The sequence below is a fragment of the Oncorhynchus masou genome, unplaced genomic scaffold, assembly GCF_036934945.1.
Source record: "Oncorhynchus masou masou isolate Uvic2021 unplaced genomic scaffold, UVic_Omas_1.1 unplaced_scaffold_3198, whole genome shotgun sequence".
NCBI classification, from domain to species: domain Eukaryota; kingdom Metazoa; phylum Chordata; class Actinopteri; order Salmoniformes; family Salmonidae; genus Oncorhynchus; species Oncorhynchus masou.
Genome location: NW_027016837.1, coordinates 2801 through 30480, shown reverse-complemented (window position 1 = coordinate 30480; position 27680 = coordinate 2801). Strand labels below are relative to the sequence as shown.

The 27680-nt window shown below is 42.3% G+C and overlaps 1 pseudogene; it reads right to left on the bottom strand.

The window, feature by feature from the left end:
• Positions 1-1078: 1078 nt before the first annotated feature.
• Positions 1079-17816, bottom strand: LOC135539220 (hydroperoxide isomerase ALOXE3-like; annotated as a pseudogene).
• Positions 17817-27680: the final 9864 nt, after the last annotated feature.

The window sequence follows — 27680 nt, the reverse complement described above, 5'->3', positions numbered from 1 at the left end:
ATCAAATATCAAGCAACTGTTTTTTTAGCTGGCTTTCACCTCATGCATCTCTTTCTGGAACATCTGTATATAAAGTGCATTCGGAAAGTATTCAAACCCCTTGACTTTTTCCACATTCTGTTACAGCCTTATTCAAAAATGTATTTTTTAAACCATCCGCATGAATCTAGACACAATTCCCCATAGTGACGACGCAAAAACATGTTTTTAGAATTATCTGCAAAAGTATATATATATATATATAAATCAGGTGCATCCTGTTTCCATTGATAATCCTTGAGATTTCTACAACTTGATTTGAGTCCACCTGTGGTAAATTCAATTGATTGAACATGATTTGGGAAGGCACACACCTGTCTATAAAGGTCCCACAGTTGACAGTGCATGTCAGAGCAAAAACCAAGCCATGAGGTCGAAGGAATTGTCCGTAGAGCTCCGAGACAGGATTGTGTCAAGGCACAGATCTTGGGAAGGGTACCAAAAAAATATGTCGCATAGAAGGTCCCCAAGAACACAGTGGCCTCCATCATTCTTAAATGGAAGAAGATTGGAACCACCTCGACTCTTCCTCGAGCAGGCTGCGAAACCAAACTGAGCAATTGGGGGAGAAGGGCCTTGGTCAGGGAGGTTTAACCTACAGTGTTAAAAATATAAATAAATGTAATTCCCTAACACTTAGTAAGTGTAACAGCATCAGCACTAACAAAGATCATTTATGTCAGATTTTGAAACACCCATGGTGTTAGGGCCCCAACACTTTTGCTGTGTACTGGGCCGAACTGAGCCAAGCTGTACTGAGATGGCCTGGTTACATTGTTGGAACCAGTTTGGTTCGGGTCAGGATGATAAAGGTGACTTAAAACAAGCAGGAAATGAGTGTATAACTTCATAATTTTATACATTTATTTTTAATTAATACATGAGGTAGACAGGGCTTCAACCAAAATGAGATGTGGCAAATATCAGAAGACTGGAGATAGAAAATGATTAGCTTTTAATTGTAATTGAGTCACACCTATTGTTCTCTCATATTATTCTGACACTTGTTTACTGTTCATCAACATTTCAGTGTCACATTTAGCAGGAGAGCTCATTTTCACCAGGAGTCCCTGTAGTCCGTAGTTATATGGCACCAGAAATTAATCTGTAAAAACTACCCTGTATTTCTTAACATCCATTAACACGTACAAAGGTAATAATAACATCAACAAGTGTTCTTAGTCTGTGAGAGGGACACCATGTGGCGGTGTGTGTTGGTTTAACAGTTAAAACTTCTGATACAGCAATAACATTCTGACTGAACCCACAGTGCGATTTCCCTTTATCTGATTGAATTAAGACATTCATTTATTGAAGCCCCAAAAATGATCATGCTCAATAAAACATTTTTATAGATTGAAGCATGTTTACTAGCGCATGCCTCCAGAATCATTGGGTCATGTTCATCAGGGCACTCAATGGAAAACATTTGAAAAAGCTGCACAAAGGACAACAAAAATAAACCTTACTGGAAAATTCCAGATAGGTCCTCAGTTTTCTTCCAATTAGTGCCTAATGAACTGGACCCTGGTCTAGGCCCTTGGCTTATCTAAATGGCCACGCTGTTCTCCACCACAGCAGGGTCCATGTAGGTGTATGGCACTGGTAGTCCAGAGTTCCTGGCCTTGACGGTCTCGCTGAAGACCTTCAGCTCCGTCTGGAATTTCTGAATCATCCTGCAGGGTGGTATCTCATTGAAGTGCTCCTCTGGGTACTGGCCAAGGGTCACCTGCATATGGAGAATAATTCAAGAGTTAGCTAAAACATTAAAAAGCACACATTGTCATGATCATTAACATTAAAAATCCCCCTACCCCCTGTCACACCCAGGCTGCTGTGTCAGAGAGAGGTCCCTCTGTAAATTCCTGGAGGAGATTATCTCCTCATGGCGACAGTATAGTGAGAGAGTAAAGGTTTCATAAAAGAGAACAAAGGAATTTCTTCCACCTCACAGAACTTGAGGTCCGAACAACATTTATGTTCTGGAGATGGTATAAAAGATCAGCATAGAATCCAGCTAAGAACTGGTCCTTTTGGTACAATTTTGTGAAACTCATTGGAGACAATACAGCCATATTACCATAAAGCTGTTTATATAATAACCTCAGATATTAGGTTTACATCTAATTGTTGTATAAGATGAATGAGTGAGGATTATACTGTTTATAAAATTGTATAATGTCATTTGACTGTTTAATGAAGGAAACTCCAATTCCCTTTTGAGTTTAACTAAATCAGAGGACCGCCCATGAGCACAGTTACGACCTGGCATCACGAGACAGCCTTTTTCTGCTCTCCCTAATAAAAAGCCCCACATTGAGAATTTCTCAACAGACCATGTTTCTCTCAATTACGAGAGGACAAAGGTTGCAGACCAGCTTACCTCGATAACGAGAGGGCCAAGGTTTGAGACCAGAATGTTGAATCTTTTAACCATCCCACGTGGTTAAACTCTTAGACTATCGATACCGACAGAATAAGAACAAGTCTTTGATATTAATTACTAGTCTGCAGCTAGGAATTCCTTATCATTGAACGCGAAGACCGACAACCGCCAAAACATCTAACCATAACGACATGAATGAATGTCACTCTGAACTATCCATTCTAACCATGACAGAGGGCGGACAGACTCTTCAACAGAAACAAACTTTTCAACAGAGACCCCGATGACACACTAAGTGTAAATACATATATATATATTGATTGCAATTGTTCCTGAATGAGTGTTCATGTGCAAAGGATTAGCATTTCAATTGTTATAATTACCAACTGTGTGTTGTGTTCTCAGTTGACCCCCACTTTCCTTTTGTACACCAAGCCGCGATGCCGGTTTATCCCACTAGGGAAACTCCGTTATCATATCCTTGTAACTTTCTACTATTTGTTTATGCATTTCTGTGAATTACTTATGCATTTCTGTGAATTACTGAAGACTGGGTTCGTGCAGATAACCAACAATTTACAATGTTTGGAATGAGACTAATGTGAGGTAAAGTAAATAGTTCATTAAGAAGACTAATTGATCAGATATTAAAATATCTGAAAAGTTGAATTAGGAAAATTATAACTTTGTAAACTGAATATTTTCCTTGGTGCCCCGACTTCCTAGAATTACATGATTAATCAGTTTAATCGCGTAATAATAATTACAGAGAGTTATTTGATAAATAAGTCTTCAGTCTAATGATGCTATAGATACGACAAGGTAAATAGAATATTTTGTAGCTAAATATAGTATTTTGGGCCTAGATGATATTGATAATAGTTCATGAAAGATGGCAGACTCACAAAGTCAGTGGATTGCTTGCTAAGGAGCCACATAGTGGACATGCCCTGTGCTGTTGTGCCGACATCTGGAAAGGTCTTCAGCATGGTGCTCTCAGTAGACTGCCCCTTAGTGGTGGGAGGTGGCTGTTGCAGGGAGATGGGGGTGTTGGGCATCCAGCCACCATAGTCATACTGTAACATGAAGAAGAATGACTGATTATTACTGACATCCAATATGGTGGTATTCTGAAATGATATGACAGTGGCAAGGAATTACAGCAAAACCTTGAAACATTTTTGCAAATACGTATCTTCTTACATGGTAGAGGAGGCAGAACACGTCAGTAGTGCTTAGATTTAGATTTCTAACACACTTGAAAATAAGTATGGGCTACGCTACACCCACCTGTCCAGAGTTGACAGCAGAATGCTGGCCTGAGCAGGTGAAGATCACCACAGTGACGAACTTGATGACCTCTGGCACAGTAGAGAAAGATTGAGGGATTCCTGGACAGAAAGATAAGAACGGAGAGAGGTGTGTGATGAATGGAGTTATGCCAGTGGAGCTGGGTGGACTGTTACTATAGGTCACGTCCATGGAAGTTGAGAGTTATGCCGGGGAAGTTATGGACCAGAAACCAAAAAACATATCGGAAAAACAAGACATTTCACCATACGTCATTACAACACACCCCCGTATTTCCCTGTACATCGTCACCTGTGCATTCTTGGGCCAGGAAGCCATGGTCAAAGATATCCTTGATCCAGTTCTGTACTTCCTGGTCTTCCCGGACCTCTGTGTCACTCTTGTAATAGAAACGAATCACTTCCTCTACAAACCTATACGGAAGGCGACAACGGAAGAACGAAGGAAGATATCATATCTATGTAGAGCTATGCTTTCACTGTAGATTCTACCAGCGGATGATACTGTACTACCACCATGTAGGTCTGCTCTACTCTCTGTCGTAGCCTACCTGTGGATGATGTCCCACAGCTTGAGTCCATCATCCCTGTAGTAGTTGTTGGGGACTGACTCCAGACCTCGTGCAGTGATGTCTTCCGGCATACAGAGGGAGCTGTAGGTCAATGAGGCCACAGATCTCCTCAGGATCTCATTCATCGCCTCTCCGCCCGAAGCAGCAAACTGCAAGTCACTTAAAGTTACTTGATTACGTAATTCTGTAACATTATAATGTACTTTAACTAAGCTGCAATATTACACTGGTTCTATGAGAGATAGTGAACCTACCTGCAAGTATGTTGACCAGGAGGGCCAAATGACAATACTTGGGGGTACTGTAGGTTCACTAAAAGAAATAGAACCGCATGTACGCTGACTCAACTTCCATGGATGTGTGATTCCTAATATGGACACCATACACTATGGAAACAGTCCACTCAGTAGCCTACCTGAGTGAAAACTCCTTCATCAGCTATTAGAAATGCCCGGGCCAAGAGGTTGATCTGGAGGGAGTAGCGGGTATGTGGAATCAGAAGCTAAAGCAGTAAACCAGGGTGGAGAAAAGGATGGATGGTCAATCTCAAGAGAGAAACTGGCATTAGTAAGGACTGTCTGGAGGACCACATTAGAAAGAAATGTATTATACTTTCATATGTCATTATCCTGTGTCATGGTCCAAACACACCAAGACAGTTGGGAGAGGGCACAACAATGCCTATTCCCCCAGAGGAGACCGAAGAGATTTGCCATGGGTCCTCAGATCAAAAGGTTCTACAGCTGCACGATCGAGAGCATCCTGACCAGTTGTGTCACCGCCTGGTATGGCAACTGCTCGGCATCCGACTGTAAGGCGCTACAGAGGGTAGTGTATATGGGCCAGTGCATCACTGGGGCTAAGCTTCCTGCCATCCAGGACCTCTATACTAGGCAGTGTCAGAGGAAAGCCCCAAAATTTGTCAAAGACTCGAGTCACCCAAGTCATAGACTGCTCTCTGCTACTGCACGGCAAGCGGTACTGGAGCGCCAAGTCTAGGTCCAAAAGGCTCATTAACAGCTTCTACCCACAAGCAATAAGATTTCTGAACAATCAATTAAATGGCCACTATTTATATTGACCTCACCCCTCACTTTACCACTGCCAACATGTACAAATTCCTCAATTACCTCGAGTAACCTATATTCCCGCACATTGACTCGGTACCGGTACCACCTGTATATAGCCTCGTTATTGTATTGTACTTTAGTTGATTTAGTCAATATTTTCTTCTATTTACTTAAAACGGCATTGTTGATAAGTAAGCATTTCACGGTATGGTTTACAGCTGTTATATTCGGTGCATGTGATCCTTGGAGCAATATACTTTTCAACTGGACATGCTATGCTATATTATGCTATGCTATGCTATATTCTGATATGCTCTGATATATTATCTTGTTGTATGCTATATTATGTTATGCTAAGCTATATTATGTTATGCTAAGCTATATTATGCTATGCTAAGCTATATTATGTTATGCTAAGCTATATTATGCTATGCAATGCCATGTTATGCTCAGTGGAGGCTGCTGAGTAAAGGCTGGGATGGAGGGAATGGCATCAAACACATGGAAGCCATGTGTTTGATAACATTCCACTCCAGCCATTACCACGAGCCCATCCTCCCCAATTAGGGTGCTACCAACCTCCTGGGTTTATGCTGTACTGTGTTATGTACCTTGTAGAGGGGGTGCACCATGGGCATGTTGCGCAGCAGTGCTACAGCGAACACCTCAGCCAGGAGGTGAGTGCGCAGCAGGTGGACGTTGAGCTGGTGCTCTTGAAAGTCAGCACTCCTCACAAAAATCTTGGCCAAGAGCCAGTCATACTCAGAGTCAGTAGAAAGGAAGATTGGGTTGTCTTTTGCAGGCTTCTGCTTCAGCTGTGGAGAGAGAGAGAGAGTGTTAGGGACCTCATAGATGGCTACCAGCAACATAATCCCTGTTTAATGGAAAAATACAAATAATAGCGGATTCCTTTTGTGCTACATAGAACCCTTTTTGAAGGTTCTGTAAATAACCATGAACTTAAGGTTACAAATGGAATGTTTATGGTGCTATAAAGAACCCTTTCCTAAAGTTCTATAAAAAAATGGTTCGACATAACACCAAAAAGGGTTCTGCTATCGTGTAACGGCTTTCTTGGTGAGAAGGAGAGTCGGACCAAAATGCGGCGTGGCTAGTGAGATTCATGTTAATAAAACTACTAAAACAAACACTACAAAACAAGAAACGTGCAAAAACCAAAACAGTCCTATCTGGTGCCACAAACAATCACCCACAAACACAGTGAAACCCAGGCTACCTAAATATGGTTCCCAATCAGAGACAATGACTAACACCTGCCTCTGATTGAGAACCATATCAGGCCAGACATAGAAATAGACAAACAAGACATCCAACATAGAATGCCCACTCAGATCACACCCTGACCAACCAAAACATAGAAACATACAAATAAACTATGGTCAGGGTGTGACAGTACCCCCCCCCCCAAGGTGCGGACTCCGGCCGCAAAACCTGAACCTATCGGGGAGGGTCTGGGTGGGCATCTGTCCGCGGTGGCGGCTCCGGTGCTGGACGTGGCCCCCACTTCACCGTAGTCCTCCCCCACCTTGTCCGCTTCCGTGACCTCCTAGCCACGGCAACCTGATTAAATAACACGTGAGAGGGGCAGCTCGGGACAGAGGGGCAGCTCGGGACAGAGGGGCAGCTCGGGACAGAGGGGCAGCCCAGTACCGAGAGGAAGCTCAGCCAGGCAGTTGAATCCAGCAGATCCTGGCTGACTGGCAGATCTGGAAGAGTCTGGCTGATCTGGAAGTGTCTGGCAGATCTGGAAGTGTCTGGCTGAGTGGTGGATCCTGGCAGACTGACGGCTCTGGCTAGCTTCATGCTGACTGACGGCTCTGGCTAGCTTCATGCTGACTGACGGCTCTGGCTGCTCCATGCTGACTGGCGGCTCTGGCGGCTTCTTGCAGACTGGCAGCTCTGGTTGCTCCATGCAGACTGGCAGCTCCTTGCAGGCTGGCAGCTCCTTGCAGGCTGGCAGCTCCATGCAGACTGGCAGCTCCATGCAGACTGGCAGCTCTGGCTGCTCCATGCAGACTGACAGCTCTGGCTGCGCTAAACGGGCAGGAGACTCCAGCAACGCTGTAGAGGCGGAAGGCTCTGGCAGCGCTAAACAGGCGGGAGACTCCGGCAGCGCAGGAGAGGAGGAAGGCTCCGGCAGCGCTGGAGAGGCGAGGTGCACTGTAGGCCTGATGCGTGGTGCTGGCACTGGGCCGAGGACACGCACAGGAAGCCTGGTGCGGGGAGCTGCCACCAGATGGCTGGGGTGTGGAGGTGGTACTGGGTAGACCGGACCGTGCAGGCGCACTGGAGCACCGAGCCTGCCCAACCTTACCTGGTTGAATACTCCCGGTCGCTCTGCCAGTGCGGCAAAGTGGAATAGCCCGCACTGGGCTATGCAGGCGAACCGGGGACACCGAGTGTAAGGCTGGTGCCATGTAAGCCGGCCCAAGGAGACGCACTGGAGACCAGATGCGTAGAGCCTGCTTCATGGCATTTGGCTCCACGCTCAATCTAGCCCGGCCGATACGCGGAGCTGGAATAGAACGCACCGGGCTATGCACCCACACTGGAGACACCGTGCGCACCACAGCATAACACGGTGCCTGCCCGGTCTCTCTAGCCCTCCCGTAACCACAGGAAGTTGGCGTAGGTCTCCTTCCTAGCGTCGCCATACTCCCGGTGAGCCCCCTCCAAGAAATTTTTGGGGCTGACTCCCAGGCTTCCTATCGCGCCGCCGTGCTTGCTTCAACAACTCCATTTTTCTATACCCCTCTTCGCACTGCTCCAGCGAATCCCAGGCGGGCTCGGGCACTCCTCCTGGGTCGGCCGCCCACCTGTCCATTTCTTCCCACGTAGTGTAGTCCAGATTCAGTTCCCATGTCCTTTCCTCTCTTTGTTGCTCCTGCTGCCGCTGTTGCCTGTTACCACGCCGCTTGGTCCTGTTGTGGTGGGTGATTCTGTAACGGCTTTCTTGGTGAAAAGGAGAGTCGGACCAAAATGCGGCGTGGCTATTGAGATTCATGTTTTAATAAAACAACTAAAACCAGCAACGTACCAAAACAGTCCTATCTGGTGCCACAAAGACAGGAACAATCACCCACAAACACACAGTGAAACCCAGGCTACCTAAATATGGTTCCCAATCAGAGACAATGACTAACACCTGCCTCTGATTGAGAACCATATCAGGCCAGACATAGAAATAGACAAACAAGACATCCAACATAGAATGCCCACTCAGATCACACCCTGACCAACCAAAACATAGCAACATACAAATAAACTATGGTCAGGGTGTGACATATCGTTACAACTCTTTTTGGTTCAGGGCTTGACATTCACTTTTTTAGCCACTTGTCCTTAGGACAAGTAGGACACATTTTTACCAAAAGCTCAAGACACAAAAAAATGGTCTGGAACACCATTTGTATGTTTTGTACATCATTGTATGATGCAAGGAACCACTTTACAAAATTAAATGCATTACTAGATTTTTTTAACCATAGAGAATCAGACAAACATGGAGGCTACACTCTGTCTATTGGCATCTTCGCATATTCAATCAGTCTCAAAATACAACACTGCCCCTTTAAGACTCTCTTGGAGGATGGTTGGACACCCTTGATAGTCTATAAAATGTGGCAACATTACAATTACAACCAAATAGCCTACTTGTTATGTCTTTATAATTAAGGGCTTTCCGTCATCACTGGGATGATAAACAATATGTCTACGTTTCTACAGATTCAAAATGCATACAACCACTGCACATGAAAAATGTTAAAATGCAATAGGCTGAAGCAACAGATCAGACCGTTTAGCTTAAAATGTTGATACATTTGTTTAAAAAAATGTTTTATTCATATTATAAGCTCAACAATGCGCACATGGCTTTAGGATAATATTAGTGGCATTGTTGAATTCGAATTTATAATAGCAAGCTAGGACTGGTGGTTTGTTTAGCTAAACTAGCAAGTATTTTTGGTTACCCAGGCAACTAGTGTCGCATCTAGTAAACTTGCTAGCTATTTCAGTGGATGTTGAACTCTTTTATCCCTGCAAAGGAACACATTTCTAGCAGTAAATGTGCTAAATTATAGCCATGGTATAAAAGGGATAATCAACTCGGGGCTGTAACGGTTGTCGTCTCTTAAGAAATATCGGACCAATATGCAGTGTGGTAAGTGTTCATCATATTTATTCCACTGAACACAGAAAACAAGCGAATAAAGGACCATACCAGGCCTAAACATAGAAACACAACACCTAGACATACAACATAGAATACCCACCCATATCACACCCTGACCAAACTAAAAATAGAAACATACAAAGCAATCTACAGTCAGGGCGTGACAGAGGCTCTATGCGTACTCTGGAAAATAATGTAACTCTGTGGAAGGTTAGTTCCACTCTGCTAGCGCGTTGTGGAACACACCTCATTATTAATTATTTTCCATAGAACACATATTTGTTGATTATCCCTTACGCATTTCAGAAGACACTTTCACTAGCCATAATCATATTTAACATGTAATGGCAAAATAACACAACAGATTAGATAACCTGGAATGACACTCTCACTCAAAATTAGCTTTGAGCAACCCCCAACCCAAAATACACATCTGCACACACACACACACATTTGAAGTACCACAAAAGAGGAAAGAACCCTTTTCTGAACTCCAAAGAAGCATTGAAGGAATCAAAGGTTTCACATAAAACCATCACCCTTCCCAAAGGACCCTTGATGAACCATATGTTCTAAGTGTGTAATGCATTAATTCAAAGCATTTGAAGACAATATCAAACATATTTGGCTACTGTCAGATACAGTGGAGGCTGGTGGAGGGAAACATGGGGAGGACGGGCTCGTTGTAATGTTTGGAACGTAAAGAAGGGAGCGGTAGTAATGAGCCCGTACTCTCCATTTCTATCTCCACCAGCCTCCATGGGTAAGTGGGCTCTCTAAAGGAGATTGAAACATGATGGGTTTACAGACTCTCACTTGTAATGGTCTCCGTGACTGTATTCTTCACTTCAAAGTTAGTTAGGGCAACCTTACCTGGATGGCGATGGGAACCAGCTTGTCATCAGGGGTTCTGTAGAGCAGAACCAGAGGAGCCGCCATGTACTGTTTTTTCGAATGGATCACGTTTGCCTTTAATCCATCCAGGTTCTTGTAGTCAAGCAGGAATATGTTGCCGCTCTGTTTGGGATTGGATGACATGTGAGAATAAATCCAAAGGTTACAATGCAACAGGTTAGGATTACGGTTCACTTTCTTGGTATTTTGGAATGGGACAGATATTGTAGCTCTGTGTTTTACTAGGATTATCCCAAAAAAACATCCAATAAAGTTATTTTTGCGATTACTTTCTTGGATTTTAGGGTTACCATCCCCCCACAAAAACAAAAAAGAAAGTAATACTGGGATGTTTTTCATTTTTTCAGTGACCAGGTTTCATCCAACATTTTTTAAGTACATGTCAGATAGAAAATGTCACGACAGGCCTGAAGGACAGAATGTTTGTCTGTAAACTTTCAGCATGTCAACAAAACAAAATATGCTAGACAAGTTGGGATATTTTTGTGTCTGTAAAATGTATTATGCTAGAAATGTTGGTGGAATGGCACTTATGTGCAAAAATTGCATATAATAACCATCATATCTAAGTAAACTTGGAGTCACGTGACATGTTGTGTGGTCCTCTCACTACGACTCAGGAAAACATGCAGTTTATTTAATGAAAAACGTTATGATGAACTTCACAGGGTGGTGAAAGTGCACAGTGATGAACTTGATGCTCCTTTCCAATACATATCTTGGGTCATTTTCTGGTGACGTGATGTCAGATGCTTGACTGCCATTGATAAATAAAATTAGTATTTTTTTGTCCATATAATTATAATATAATAATGTAGGCTATACCTGCACTGTATCTGCCAGCTGTTGGCTAGAGTGCACGAGCCAAGGCCAGAGTGGGCACATTCGCTACATAACAGAAAAATAATTGTGACAAAGCCATCAGAGTTGAAAATGCGATGGAAATGCCATTTACATGTTTAAATGTTTTATGTTTGGGTACATGGGAATTTAACCACAACGGTTATTTTTATGTTTTGGTACATGGGAATTTAACCATAACGGTTATTTTTATGTTTGGGTACATGGGAATTTAACCATAAATGTTATTTTTATGTTTGGGTACATGGGAACCATAAAGGTTATTTTTATGTTTGGGTACATGGGAACCATAAAGGTTATTTTAATGTTTGGGTACATGGGAACCATAAAGGTTATTTTAATGTTTGGGTACATGGGAACCATAAAGGTTATTTTTATGTTTGGTTACATGGGAACCATAAAGGTTATTTTAATGTTTGGTTACATGGGAACCATAAAGGTTATTTTTATGTTTGGGTACATGGGAACCATAAAGGTTATTTTTATGTTTGGGTACATGGGAACCATAAAGGTTATTTGTTATGTTTGGGTACATGGGAACCATAAAGGTTATTTTAATGTTTGGTTACATGGGAACCAAAGGTTATTTTTATGTTTGGGTACATGGGAACCATAAAGGTTATTTTTATGTTTGGTTACATGGGAGCCATGAAGGTTATTTTTATGTTTGGGTACATGGGAACCATAAAGGTTATTTTTATGTTTGGATACATGGGAATCATAAAGGTTATTTGTTATGTTTGGGTACATGGGAACCATAAAGGTTATTTTTATGTTTGGGTACATGGGAACCATAAAAATGGGAACCATAAAGGTTATTTGTTATGTTTGGGTACATGGGAACCATAAAGGTTATTTTTATGTTTGGTTACATGGGAACCATAAAGGCTTTTTTTTATGTTTGGGTACATGGGAACCATAAAGGTTATTTGTTATGTTTGGGTACATGGGAACCATAAAGGTTATTTTTATGTTTGGGTACATGGGAACCATAAAGGTTATTTGTTATGTTTGGGTACATGGGAACCATAAAGGTTATTTTTATGTTTGGTTACATGGGAACCATAAAGGTTATTTTAATGTTTGGTTACATGGGAACCAAAGGTTATTTTTATGTTTGGGTACATGGGAACCATAAAGGTTATTTTTATGTTTGGGTACATGGGAACCATAAAGGTTATTTTTATGTTTGGTTACATGGGAACCATAAAGGTTATTTTTATGTTTGGGTACATGGGAACCATAAAGGTTATTTGTTATGTTTGGGTACATGGGAACCATAAAGGTTATTTTTATGTTTGGGTACATGGGAACCATAAAGGTTATTTTTATGTTTGGGTACATGGGAACCATAACGGTTATTTTTATGTTTGGGTACATGGGAACCATAAAGGTTATTTTTATGTTTGGGTACGTGGGAACCATAAAGGTTATTTTTATGTTTGGGTACATGGGAACCATAAAGGTAAAAAAAAATTGGGGTACATAGTTAACCATAAAGGTAAAAAACAATTGGGGTACATGGGAACCAAAGGTTATTTTTATGTTTGGGTACATGGGAACCATAAAGGTTATTTTTATGTTTGGTTACATGGGAGCCATAAAGGTTATTTTTATGTTTGGGTACATGGGAACCATAAAGGTTATTTTTATGTTTGGGTACATGGGAACCATAAAGGTTATTTGTTATGTTTGGGTACATGGGAACCATAAAGGTTATTTTTATGTTTGGGTACATGGGAACCATAAAGGTTATTTGTTATGTTTGGGTACATGGTAACCATATTGTTATTTTTATGTTTGGGTACATGGGAACCATAAAGGTTATTTTTATGTTTGGTTACATGGGAACCATAAAGGTTATTTTTATGTTTGGGTACATGGGAACCATAAAGGTTATTTGTTATGTTTGGGTACATGGGAACCATAAAGGTTATTTTTATGTTTGGGTACATGGGAACCATAAAGGTTATTTGTTATGTTTGGGTACATGGGAACCATAAAGGTTATTTTTATGTTTGGTTACATGGGAACCATAAAGGTTATTTTAATGTTTGGTTACATGGGAACCAAAGGTTATTTTTATGTTTGGGTACATGGGAACCATAAAGGTTATTTTTATGTTTGGGTACATGGGAACCATAAAGGTTATTTTTATGTTTGGGTACATGGGAACCATAAAGGTAAAAAAAAATTGGGGTACATGGGAATTTAACCACAAAGGTTATTTTTATGTGCACTACGTCGTCACACAGACTTATATCCGCAACAGGTCAATTTGATGGAAACATTTATCGTGGGGAAATGTGCATATTGTTTTTACGCGGAATAGAGAACATTTGCATGAAAATCTATCGCCAATTGGATGGAAACCTAGTTATTGAGAAACATACTGGATGGACCTCCACAAATGTCATCTGTAGGTCCAAAAAGGAATCTGGTACATGCTTCTGATGGTCCAAGAAAGTGGAGGTCTAGACATCCAACAAAGGGATCTCTATTGACTTCCATTGATAGTTGTGAATATCTAAGATATTCACCTTGGTCCAAGAGGACTGCCCCTAGTCCAGCGCCACCCTTGGTAGAAGTGGTACTGCAATAATTTAGGCAACTTTGAACAAAGAGTCCCATTTTGACATACTGTACAGTACCTGCAATTCCTTTAGGAGGCTGGACGATCCAGGAAGAGAGGGCTTGACCATGTCTCCTGTGACAGGGAAATTTGCCGGCAACTCCGAGCAGCGACGGATCAACATGGGGTTGCAGCCGTTCAGATACTGGTACCCGAAAACTCATCTTCCTTCCAGTGCTTCTGTGTGTAGTCTGGAAGGAGGAAATTCTGGGTCGTATTAATTAGTGCACACCGTAGCAAAACCTTGTGCAACAGAAAATAAAATCAATAGTTTCTTATTGGACAGGTATTCCCTCCCTGTTTCAGTCTGTTTTCTTCCAGATGATGCCTAGTAATCCAGGGTCGTTTTCAGTATATACAGTACCAGTCAAATGTTTGAAGCTGGTTGAGAGAATGCCAAGAGTGTGCAAAGCTGTCATCAAGCCAAAGGGTGGCTACTTTGAAGAATATCAAATATCAAATATTTGTTTAACACTTTTTTGGTTACTACATGATTCCATATGTGTTATTTCATAGTTTTAATGTCTTCATTATTTTTCTAAAATGTAGAAAATAGGAGAAAAAAACCTTAGAATGGTAGGTGTGTCCAATCTTTTGACTGGTACTGAATGTATATTTTTATTGGACATATTCAAGTAGTATTACTGCCCCCTTTCTCTTTGTTTCAAAACGTTTACCACCTAATAAACAGGCCCCTGGAGTTAATTCTGCAAATGCACCTATGAAATGCACTCACCTGAGATGACAGTTCTATTGAGGTAGACATTGCTGATTTCATCAATGTTTTTCCAGCTCTTCTTGCTGTCAGAATACCCCATTAGTTTCAGCTCAGTGATCCTACAGAATGGGAGACAAGGAACTGTGTCAAGCTGAGCCAATAGAGTTTCACAAAGCAAATGTACAACTCAACAATATAAATGAATGGAACACTTTAGAAGAGTTTTAATGATCGGCTGCAGGAAGTACTGTTTGAACTGTCCTTAGAGGATGAATTATGCCCAACGTACACAGCGCAATTAGCTACGCAAAAATATGCAAGTGTGTACAACCCAAAATGTTAAATTCACCACGTACTGGACAAAGGAAAAAAGCTTAAATCCGCACTGAACTATTCTTAAGTTTTAATGTAATTATCAGCAGAGCAATCAGACCCATTTGGGCGACATACTTCATCAGCTTTTGGAGAAAAATTCACACATTCACACATAGTTATAAATGATGAAACATTGTAGTAGCTGTTTCACAATCATAATTTACATTCATTAGTCACATACATTGTTCAACTATTTTTCACAACTTCTAGTGCCTAAAAATACATTAAATGTAAAGAATATTTTAATGAATGAGGGTTTTGGGGGTTTTTCCCCCCAGTGCATGCCTTTTGAACCCAACATTTTGTTACTACAGACTTTCGAGTTGAGCACGCCAATTCCTCATTCTGTAACTTACCACATAACCACATAGGGAAGCCATTATGAGTAGCACATTGCATTCTCGTGTTGTGTACTCAAGTCGGGTATACATTTGGCTTAGGTGAGGAACTCACCCGGTGGTGGCGGTGAAGAGGAACTGGGTGGCCTTGGTGAACGAGAATTGGATCTCGCTGGGAAGATCCAGAGGGTTGTTTGCCTTCATGCTGCCGGGGAAACCCTCCTTGTAGGTATCCCAGCTGAGTAGGAGGAGCAGGAAATAAATGGAGGTTGGTCAGATATAATGGACAGACTGGGAAGCTAGGACGAAAGACCACAGCACCTACCAGTACTGCTCAGTTCTCGTCTTCATCTCCAGTTCCCTGCTGTACCTGGCAAGATGATTAGTTTCATCACAGAGTCTTTTAGCTGAAAAATAAAAAAATAAAGTTAATCACACGTATTATTGCACTAATCCTTCAGAACCAGTGTTGCGTGTATTACTGTATGTACGTTGGCCCTAAGAGGAAAAGTGGCTTTTAAAACTTAGTGACATCATGCACACATGAAGAAAATGCCCCCCCCCCCCAATGGCTGCAAGTATCCATTTTTTCCCCCATGCATTACTCATTCTAACATGTCTGCATGTGATGTTGTTTCATAATGTCACACCGTGCTGACCTGTGCCCTCTCTGAACAGGTGCACCTCCTTGTCCAGAATCCAACAGTAGATAGGGAACTGGCATGTGCCCCTCTCTGGCGTCGTCACGACAACCTTGGATGGGAACCAGGCATCCTGGGGGAAGAGTGGGAGGGGCTGTTTGTCCAGCTCTATCAGCACCAGCTTGCCGAGTGAAAAGGGGCACACCACGTCGAATTCACGAGACCCCTGCAGAGAAAGCAGGGGAGAGAGAAAGAGATGGAGGAAGTGAGAGATAGATGGAGGGAATGAGAGAATGAGATGGAGGGAGGGAGGGAGTGAGTGAGTGAGAGAGAGAAAGGGAAGGGCAGAGAGAGTAGATGAGAGAGAGCGAGAGAGAGTGTAATCTGGACTGTGTGAGAAAGCAAGTAACAAAGGCAAATATAACTAATCCTGGACTACCAGTATTATTACGTAAGGGTCCAAAATAGAGGCAACAAAGTCTTCATGTCATATACACTATATGTTAATGAACATATTGGGTTATTTTGGGTGTGTTTTGAGTACAGTATTTGAAAAATGCAAATGGTAAGTCTTATTGAAGCTAGAATCATTTGTTGCTTACATCAATTTTTAATTATATATACCCATAGATTCTTGAAGAAAGTAATTTATAATTGCTTAGTTCAACTGTCGTACCCAATCAGAACCCAGAATATAAGCTTGTTTTCACCAGAATATAAGCTTGTTTTCACCAATGATTGTAAGCAATGTAAATGTGAACAAACACTAAGCTATAGCCACAAAACATGGTTAAAAGTACACATTCTTCTATGAGTTTGAGAATGGTGACATTTCTACAAGCCCATCCCTCAGCTTTTTACCAACACAGAGGCGGGGTGCCTCTTTGTTATTGTTTCAATTAAGGATTCTAGATTTAAAGAGAAATATCTCTTAGTACTGATAGGAGCACTGACTTACTGTGCCTTGATAGAATCCTCCATTCAAGCTAGTGAGCCACGTGCGCTTACTCTCTCCTTTTTCGCCAATCAGCTTGATGAAGATGCTGTTCATCGTGGTGGCAGTTGCGATGTTGTGTGTGTGCACAGTCACCTTGTATTTTGGCATTTTGACTCTGAAAAACACTATGATAGGCTTATCTGCACACACTGAGACTGCACAGCAAACAACAGTTCATTCAATGTTGACAGTGCAAACATTTCTGCAAATATTAAGACTTGCATGATATCTATTGATCCATTTTATTAACAAAAACAGTTTTGAGGGTATTCTTGCTTGAATAACAAACTTGCAAAGCCACAGTTATTGCATACACATAGCATGAAGGGGGACATTTTGCACAAGCAAATGATAGTGAGCAAATTAACCATAGACAGGAGTAATATGCTTATTCAATGTGCATATTATCCAAAATACCCATTGCATTGTGTGGCTCAGTACACTGATCTCTGGTTAAATAATAGCCTCCTCATTCTATACATAGTTGAAGAAAACAAAACATGAAATCACGCAAGTTTAACTGTATTTTCTGCACACATATTCCATATATCAAAAATTAAACATTCAGAGTTCCCTTACCTGATTGGTTGATAGTTTGTAGTACCCTGTTAACTGTGTCGTAACATGCATGTAATGATCACCTTCCATACTGCTTGTTTTATACCTGGCTGGAGGTGTGTGCAGAACCCTGAGTACATATTGGGTGTTACTTCCCTCCATTGACTTTGCTCATCCTGCATGATAAATTCTGCCACTGTTGATAGCGAAGCGTTAACCAATCACCTATTGTAAATACACAGCAGAAGTGTTGAATCTGCTTGTAAAGGTTGAGCTATGGTTGAAAGGGTGTTGTAATGCCACTTTCCCAGTTCTGAGGGCATGCAGTTAAATGTTTGCTCAGCACTGCAATGCAAGTTACATGTGGGAAATTGAATTGTTGTCACAGACTCTGTTGGTCTGCAAGATATCCAAACAGGATTTCACAAGTCTTTCACAAGCCAGCGGGGTCTGACAATATGGATGGAAAATTACTGAGGATAATAGCAGACCATGTTGCCACTCCTATTTGCCACATCTTCAAACTACTTGAAAGTGTGTGCCCTCAAACCTGGAGGGAAGCTAAAGTCATTCCGCTACCCAAGAATACTATATCCCCCTTTATTAGCTCAAATAACCGACCAATCAGCCTGCTACCAACCCTTTGTAAACTTTTACCAGATGCAATGCTATGTCACAATAAGCAAATTGATAACAGACTTCTGCATTCATATAGAGAACACTCAACAAGCACAGCACTTACATAAATAACTGATGATTGGCTGAGAGACATTTATAATAAAATGATTGTGCGGGCTGTCTTGTTAGAGTTCAGTGCAGCTTTAAACATTATTGATCATAGTATGCTGCTGGAAAAACTGATGTTATGGCTTTACAACCCCTTCTATAATGTGGATAAAGAGTTACTTGTCTAACAGAACACAGAGGGTGTTCTTTAATGTAAGCCTATCAAATATATTCCAGTTAAAAACAGGAATTTCCCAGGGTAGCTGTTTAAGCCCCTTGCTTTTTTCAATCTTTACTTACAACATGCCACTGGCTTTGAGTAAGGCCACTGTGTCTATGTATGCGGATGACTCGACACTATACATGTCTATTCTGGTTAGAGCCAGTTTGTGTTGTTCTGTGAAGGGAGTAGTACACAGCGTTGTATGAGATCTTCAGTTTCTTGGACATTTTTCACATGGAATAGCCTTCATTTCTCAGAACAAGAATAGAAGAAAGGTCTTTGTTTCTAGCCATTTTGAGTCTGTTTTCGAACCACAAATGCTTATGCTCCAGATACACAACTAGTCTAAAGGCCAGTTTTATTGTTTTTTTAATCAGAACAACAGTTGTCAGCTATGCTGACATAATTCCATCTCTGCGTACTTAGAGAACATGCAGTTGTCTAGTTTCTGCAATGTGTGCATCTGATACTGGCCCTGATCTAGGTATCATCTGATACAGGCCCTGATGTAGGTATCATCTGATACAGGTATCATCTGATACTGGCCCTGATCTAGGTATCATCTGATACAGGCCCTGATGTAGGTATCATCTGATACAGGCCCTGATCATCTGATCTGATACTGATACAGGCCCTGATGTAGGTATCATCAGATACAGGCCCTGATGTAGGTACCATCTGATACAGGCCCTGATGTAGGTACCATCTAATACAGGCCCTGATGTAGGTATCATCTGATAATGGGCATTATCTAGGTATCATCTAAAAAAGGTTCTTATCTAGGTATCATCTGATACAGGCCCTGATGTAGGTATTATCTGATACAGGCCCCGATCTAGGTATCATCTATGCATAGTCACTTCACCCCCGCCTACATGTACAAATTACCTCAACTAACCTGTACCCCCGAAACACTGACTCGGTACCAGTGCCCCCTGTAGATAGCCTTGTTATTGTTATTCTTATTGTGTCACTTTTATTATTACTTTTTATTTTAGTCTACTTGGTAAATATTTTCTTATCTCTTCTTGAACTGCACTGTTGGTTAAGGGCTTGTAAGTGAGCATTTCACGGTAAGGTCTACACTTGCTGTATTCAGCGCATGTGACAAATAAAGTTTGATTTGATCTGATACAGGTTCTTATCTAGGTATCATCTGATACAGGCCCTATGTAGGTATCATATGATACAGGCCCTGATCTAGGTATCATTGATCAGATACTCTGATACAGGCCCTGATGTAGGTATCATCTGATACAGGCCCTGATGTTGGCATCATCTGATACAGGCCCTGATGTAGGTATTGTCTGATACAGGTCCTTATGTAGGTATCATCTGATACAGGCCTGATGTAGGCATCATCTGATACAGGCCCTGATGTAGGTATTGTCTGATACAGGTTGTAGGTATCATCTGATAATGGGCATTATCTAGGTATCATCTAAAAAAGGTTCTTATCTAGGTATCATCTGATACAGGCCCTTGTAGGTATTATCTGATACAGGCCCCGATTTATCATCTATGCATAGTCACTTCACCCCGCCTACATGTACAAATTACCTCAACTAACCTGTACCCCCGAAACACTGACTCGGTACCAGTGCCCCCTTTATTGTTATTCTTATTGTGTCACTTTTATTATTACTTTTTATTTTAGTCTACTTGGTTATTTTCTTGTAAGTGAGCATTTCACAGGTAAGGTCTAGCTGTATTCAGCGCATGTGACAAATAAAGTTTGATTTGATCTGATACAGGTTCTTATCTAGGTATCATCTGATACAGGTTCTTATCTAGGTATCATCTGATACAGGTTCTTATCTAGGTATCATCTGATACAGGTTCTTATCTAGGTATCATCTGATACAGGTTCTTATCTAGGTATCATCTGATACAGGTTCTTATCTAGGTATCATCTGATACAGGTTCTTATCTAGGTATCATCTGATACAGGTTCTTATCTAGGTATCATCTGATACAGGTTCTTATCTAGGTACCATCTGATACAGGTTCTTATCTAGGTACCATCTGATACATGCTCTGATGTAGGTAAGGGTGAAACTTGTTTCTTCAACATAATAAAGAGCAACACAGTGTTGAAAATATGCTGTAATACCACATCTATGGCATCACATAGTATCCAAGATGGCGTAGCAGTCAGATGTCTTTTGTCCTCGTCTTGTCTGTATATATCTTTTTAGATATTTTTTCTTCTCATATATTTCTTTTTCTTTTTCTTAACCTCAACTTCAACATACTCTCCTGCAATCCGCCTCACCCAATGTGGTATGGATCTGATATTATCTTTACTTTTGAACCTGAAACCCCAGCAGAAGCTAGCCAGCTAACTAGCTACTAGCTAGTAGTCAGCTAGCCAATGCTAGCGGTCATCAGCTATCTTTAGCCCGGACAACTCTCGCCAGTCTGCACAGCGCGACTCAAACCAGAGCAAATCGGACTTATTTTTCTCCATATATCCGGATTCCTACCGCAAGCTCTGAACTTTTTCCTCTGGATCATCGCAGCTAGCTAGCTGCTATCCGAGTGGCCACTCCTGGCTAACGTCTCTGTCCCGAAGTAAGAACCAATTAGCCTAGGGCTAGTCTTTGCTAGGCCCATCTCCCGGCTAGCCGAAGAGGTCCATCAGCCGCTCCTTGGGCTACAATACCTATTTTGTCAATTGGTCTGGACCCCCGCCGACCCATCACGACTGGACTACCGATGGTTTTTCAACTGGCTCCTCCGTCACGACATCCCCTGACATCCCCATCGCGGCCCGCTAGCTGTCTAGAGCATATCGGACTGTTAGCTTAAGAGGCCCATAGGACAAATCCTTTGGCCTCTATACCTATTTTGCTAATTGGCCTGGGACCCTTTTACCACATGGAGCCCTGCTGATCCATGACGACTGGTCTGCAGACGTAACAGCACGAGGGGGCTACAACAGACTTATTCCATCACGACGTCCCTCTAAGGTACTTCTGCTAGCCCCGGCCCGCTAGCTGCCTGAATCGCCGTGTCTCCGGCCCGCCGAGCCAGTCACTGGACCCCTATGATCACTCTGCTATGCATGCCTCTCCCTAATGTCAATATGCCTTGTCCATTGCTGTTTTGGTTAGTAATTATTGCCTTATTTCACTGTAGAGCCTCTAGCCCTCCTCAACACGCCTTAGTTAACCCTTTAGTTCCACCTCCCACACATGCGGTGACCTCACCTGGTTTAAATAATGTTTCTAGAGGCAATATCTCTCTCACCGTCACTCAATGCATAGGTTTACCGCTGTATTCACATCCTACCTTACCTTTGTCTGTACATTATCCCTTAAATCTATTCTACCGTGCCCAGAAACATTCTCCTTTTACTCTCTGTTCCGAACGTACTAGACGACCAGTTCTTCTAGCCTTTAGCCGTACCCTTATCCTCCTCCTCCTCTGTTCCTCTGGTGATGTAGAGGTTGATCCACGCCCTGCAGTGCCTAGCTCCACTCCCATTCCCCAGGCGCTCTTATTTGTTGACTTCTTGGTTTCATGCATGCTAACATTAGAAGCCTCCTCCCTAAGTTTGTTTGCCTTAGCACACCCTGAAATTTCCATCCCTAACTATAATATTTTCCGACAAGATAGAACTGCCAAAGGGGGTGGAATTGCAATCTACTGAAGAGATAGCCTGCAGAGTTCTGTCCTACTATCCAGGTCTGTGCCCAAACAATTTGAGCTTCTACTTTTAAAAATCCACCTTTCCAGAAACAAGTCTCTCACCGTTGCCGCTTGCTATAGACCACCATTTGCCCCCAGCTGTGACCTGGACACCATATGTGAATTGATTGCCCCCCCCCGTCTATCTTCAGAGCTCGTGCTGTTAGGTGACCTAAACTGGGACATGCTTAACACTCCGGCTATCCCACAATCTAAGCTTGATGCCCTCAACCTCACACAAATTGTCAATGAACCTACCAGGCACAACAGCAAAGCCATAAACATGGGCACCCTCATAGATATCATCCTAACCAACCTGCCCCCCAAATACACCTCTGCTGTCTTCAACCAGGATCTCAGCGATCACCACCTCATTGCCTGCGTCCGTAATGAGTCTGTGGTCAAACGACCACCCCTCATCACTGTCAAACGCTCCCTAAAATACTTCAGTGAGCTGGCCTTTCTAATCGACCTGGCCCGGGTATCCTGGAAGGATATTGACCTCATTCCGCCAGTAGAGAATGCCTGGTTATTCTTTAAAAGTGCATTCCTCACCATCTTATATAAGCATGCCCCATTCAAAACATGTTAAACCAGGAACAGATATAGCCCTTGCTTCACTCCAGACCTGACTGCCCTTAACCAGCAGAAAAATATCCTGTGGCGTACTGCATTAGCATCAAATAGCCCCCGCGATATGCAACTTTTCAGGGAAGTTAGGATCCAATATACACAGGTAGTTAGGAACGCAAAGGCTAGCTTTTTCAAGCAGAAATAAGAGCACCTCCTCCCAGCTGCCCACTGCACTGAGGCTAGGAAACAGTGTCACCACCGATAAATCCTCGATAATTGAGAATTTCAATAAGCATTTTTCTACGGCTGGCCATGCTTTCCACCTGGCTACCCCTACCCCGGTCAACAGCCCTGCACCCCCCCCCCACAGCAACTTTCCCAAACATCCCCAATTTCTCCTTCACCCAAATCCAGACAGCTGATGTTCTGAAAGAGCTGCAAAATCTGGACCCCTACAAATTAGCCGGGCTAGAAAATCTGGACACTTTTTCTAAAATTATCTGCCGAAATTGTTGCAACCCCTATTATTAGCCTGTTCAACCTCTCTTTCGTATCATCTGAGATCCCCAAAGATTGGAAAGCTGCCACGGTCATCTCCCTCTTCAATTGGTGAGACACTCTAGACCCAAACTGCTACAGACCTAAATCTATCCGACCCTGCCTTTCTAAGGTCTTCGAAAGTCAAGTTAACAAACAGATCACCAACCATTTCAAATCCCACCGTACCTTCTTCACTATGCAATCTGGATTCGAGCTGGTCATGGGTGCACCTCAGCCACGCTCAAGGTCCTAAACGATATCATTAATGCCATCGATAAGAGACAATACTGTGCAGCTGTATTTATCGGCCTTGCGAAGGCTTTCGACTCTGTCAATCACCACATTCTTATTGGCAGACTCAACAGCCTTGGATTCTCTAATGAATGCCTCGCCTGGATCACCAACTACTTCTCAGACAGAATTCAGTGTGTCAAATCGGAGGGCCTGTTGTCTGGACCTCTGGCAGTCTCTATGGAGGTGCCACAGGGTTCAAACCTTGGGCCGACATTTTTCTCTGTACACATCAATGATGTCGCTCTTGCTGCTGGTGCTTCTCTGATCCACCTCTACACAGACAACGCCATTCTGTATACTTCTGGCCCTTCTTTGGACACTGTGTTAATTAACCTCCAGACGAGCTTCAAAGCCACACAACTCTCCTTCCGTGGCCTCCAACTGCTCTTAGATGCAAGTAAAACTAAATGCATGCTCTTCAACCGATCGCTGCCCACACCTGCCCGCCCGACTAGCAATCACTACTCTGGACGGTTCTGACTTACAATATGTGGACAACTACAAATACCTAGGTGTCTGGTTAGACTGTTAACTCTCCTTCCAGACTCACATTAAGCATCTCCAATCCAAAATTAAATCTAGAATCAGCTTCCTATTTCACAACAAAGCATCTTTCACTCATGCTGCCAAACATATCCTCGTAAAACTGACTATCCTACCGATCCTTGACTTCGGCGTTGTCATTTACAAAATAGCCTCCAAACACTCTACTCAGCAAATTGGATGCAGTCTATCACAGTGCCATACGTTTTGTCACCAAAGCCCCATATATTACCCACCACTGCGACCTGTATGCTCTCGTAGGTTGGCCCTCGCTTCATATTCGTCGCCAATCAACTGGCTCCATGTCATCTACAATTATTTTCTAGGAAAAGCCCCGCCTTACCTCAGCTCACTGGTCACCATAGCAGCACCCACCCGTAGCATGCACTCCAGCAGGTATATTTTACTGGTCACCCCCAAAGCCAATTCCTCCTTCGGCCGCCTTTCCTTCCAGTTCTCTGCTGCCAATGACTGGAATGAACTGCAAAAATCACTGAAGCTGGAGACTCATATGTCCCTCACTAGCTTTAAGCACCATCTGTCAGAGCAGCTCACAGATCACTGCACCTGTACATAGCCCATCTGTAAATAGCCCATCCAAATACCTCATCCCCATACTGTTTTTATTTTTTTATTTTGCACCTCAGTATCTCTACTTGCACACTCGTCTTCTGCACATCTATCACTCCAGTGTAATTTCTATATTGTAATTATTTCGCCACTATATTCTATTTATTATCTTACCTCCCTTATCCTACCTCATTTGCACACACTATATATAGACTTTTTCTATTGTATTATTGACTGTATGTTTATTTATTCCTTGTGTAACTCTATGTTGTTGTTTGTGTCGCACTGCTTTGCTTTATCTTGGCCAGGTCGCAGTTGTAAATGAGAACCTGTTATCAACTAGCCTACCTGGTTAAATAAAGATGAAATAAAAATAAAAATAAAACATCTGGCAAATTAAGTTGTTCCCAGACTCTGGTTACTGTAGGTTAGGTGGTCTGCAACACATCCAGTCTCGTCCAGTTGGGTACAGTAGGTACAGTATCTAGTGAAGCTCGAGGACATCCTCCAAATTCTTTCAAATAAAACAGATGATTCTACTATGGTGCTCGCATTAGCAAGTTGAATTTGTTTGCTAGTGTTGATCAGTGGCTGAGAGAAGAACAAACACGACGCAGACTAACAAGCAAGGTGAAGTAGTACCCAAACATCACACCTCGGAGTATAACATTACAGCCAAAACACTGGAATTGGTTCAGGAAAGTGCACTGCTTGGTAAATAATGAAAGACACATTCATGTCTGGCCTTGACGTCACAGAGGTCCGAGGATGCTGTTAACATTTAGAAACAGCCCCTGACCTTGTATCAATTGGACAGGGTCGGAGCAAAAACTGTTATATTTACAGTCATGTTTTCATGCATGTTCCGATTGTAAATAGACGGTAAATAAATACAAATATCTATCAGACATAAACGATATAGTAGACGACTAAAGACCTAGCTATGTGTTACACATCTCCAGTCTCACTGAGCCATGTATAGCGTCCATCCCAAATGGAACCCATTCCCTACATACCACAGCACACTTCTTTTGACCAGAACCCTATGGGAATATGGTACCATTTTGAATTCACCCATAGACTGGGAGAGAAGGCACACTAGGCAGTAAACAAACATTCATCACTAATGCATTAGAGTACAAACAGCATTTCACACATACACACACACACACACACACACACACACACACACACACACACACACACACACACACACACACACACACACACACACACACACACACACACACACACACACACACACACACACACACACATTCCCATGTTTGCCTGCCAGGTCAAAACACATTTCTATCTTCTCGACCAGAATGAATCACAGGTGCTTTAATTCCCTCACCGCTACAACTTGTGGGGACAAAACATTCAGTCCCATTCAAAATCCTATTTTCCATAAACCCTAACTCTTACTCTTACCCTTACCCAAAAACCTAACCCTAACCCTAAAACTAACCCTAGCTCCTAATCCTAACACTAATTCTAACCTTAACCCTAAATCCCATAGAAATAGCATTTGACGTTGTTGGGAACCCCCAGTTAGTCAACTTTTTGTTTGTTTCCTATTCTTGTGGGGACTTCACACACACAGTATAAACCCACACATGCCCGCAGGAATCAATTTCTTAAATATCCTCAAACTAGACTGTCACAGACTTCAGCTGAAATCTCCAAATGAGAAAAGAACTTCCATCCACCCTCAGGGCAGATTATTGGGGATGGAAAAGAAGCAAAAAGTCCATTCATTAAAAAAAACTACAGCAGCCAGAGAGAAATTGACAGAGGGGGGAAAAGTGAATGTGAGAAAGACAGAGATGGTGGGAGAGAGAAAGAGAGAGAGACAGAGATGGTAGGGAGAGAGAAAGAGAGAGAGACAGAGATGGTGGGAGAGAGAAAGAGAGAGAGACAGAGATGGTAGGGAGAGAGAAAGAGAGAGAGACAGAGATGGTAGGGAGAGAGAAAGAGACAGATGGTAGGGAGAGAGAGAGAGAGAGAGAGAGAGAGAGAGAGAGAGAGAGAGAGAGAGAGATAGATGGTAGAGAGAGAGAGATGGTAGAGAGAATTAGGCCAATATCCACTAATAATAAAAAAAAATAAAAAAAGAGCAATTAAGTTTTGGAAACATCTAAAATACCCCCTCACATGTCATGACCAAGCCCTGCAATGCCAAGAGCTGAGCAAAGAAAAGAGTCCCCTCATCCAGCTGGTCCTGGGGCTGAGTTCACTAACCTTTTCTACTAACACACTGCAGCCTCAGGACCAGAACATCCAATCAATCAGAATAAACCAAAGTACAACACAGTCAAAACTACATTGCTTATTGGGAAACACAAAGCAAAATGCAGTGCTATCTGGCCCTAAATCAACAGTACACCATGGCTAACTACTTGACCATGGTTACTGATCAAAGCCTTAGAAAAACCTTGACAAAGTACAGGCTCAGTGAGCACAGCCTTGCTATTGAGAAGGGTAGACACAGGAAAACCTGGCTCCCTGCAGAGGAAAGGCTGTGCAACCACTGCACCACAGCAGAACCTGAGACAGAGCTGCATTTCCTGCCAAAATGTAAAAAATATATAAAACAATTAGAGAGAGTGTGTCATTTCCCCAAATTTGAAAACCTCTCTGATGAGAGTAGGGTGCCCATCATGTTGGGGGATGACGCAGAGAGCTGTGGGTTGGCAGCACACTACATTGCTGCCTGCCATAAGATGAGGGACAGTGTCTGACAGACCAACCAACTTGTAAATGTCCACTATGCTTATTGTTATTGTTCAACATATGATTATTTTAGACCGTTGATTATTGTTGTCCAGTTAACAATATTGATTATTATTATGTTAATATTGTACATCTCCAAAGAAAACTTTGGCAATATGTACATTGTTACATCATG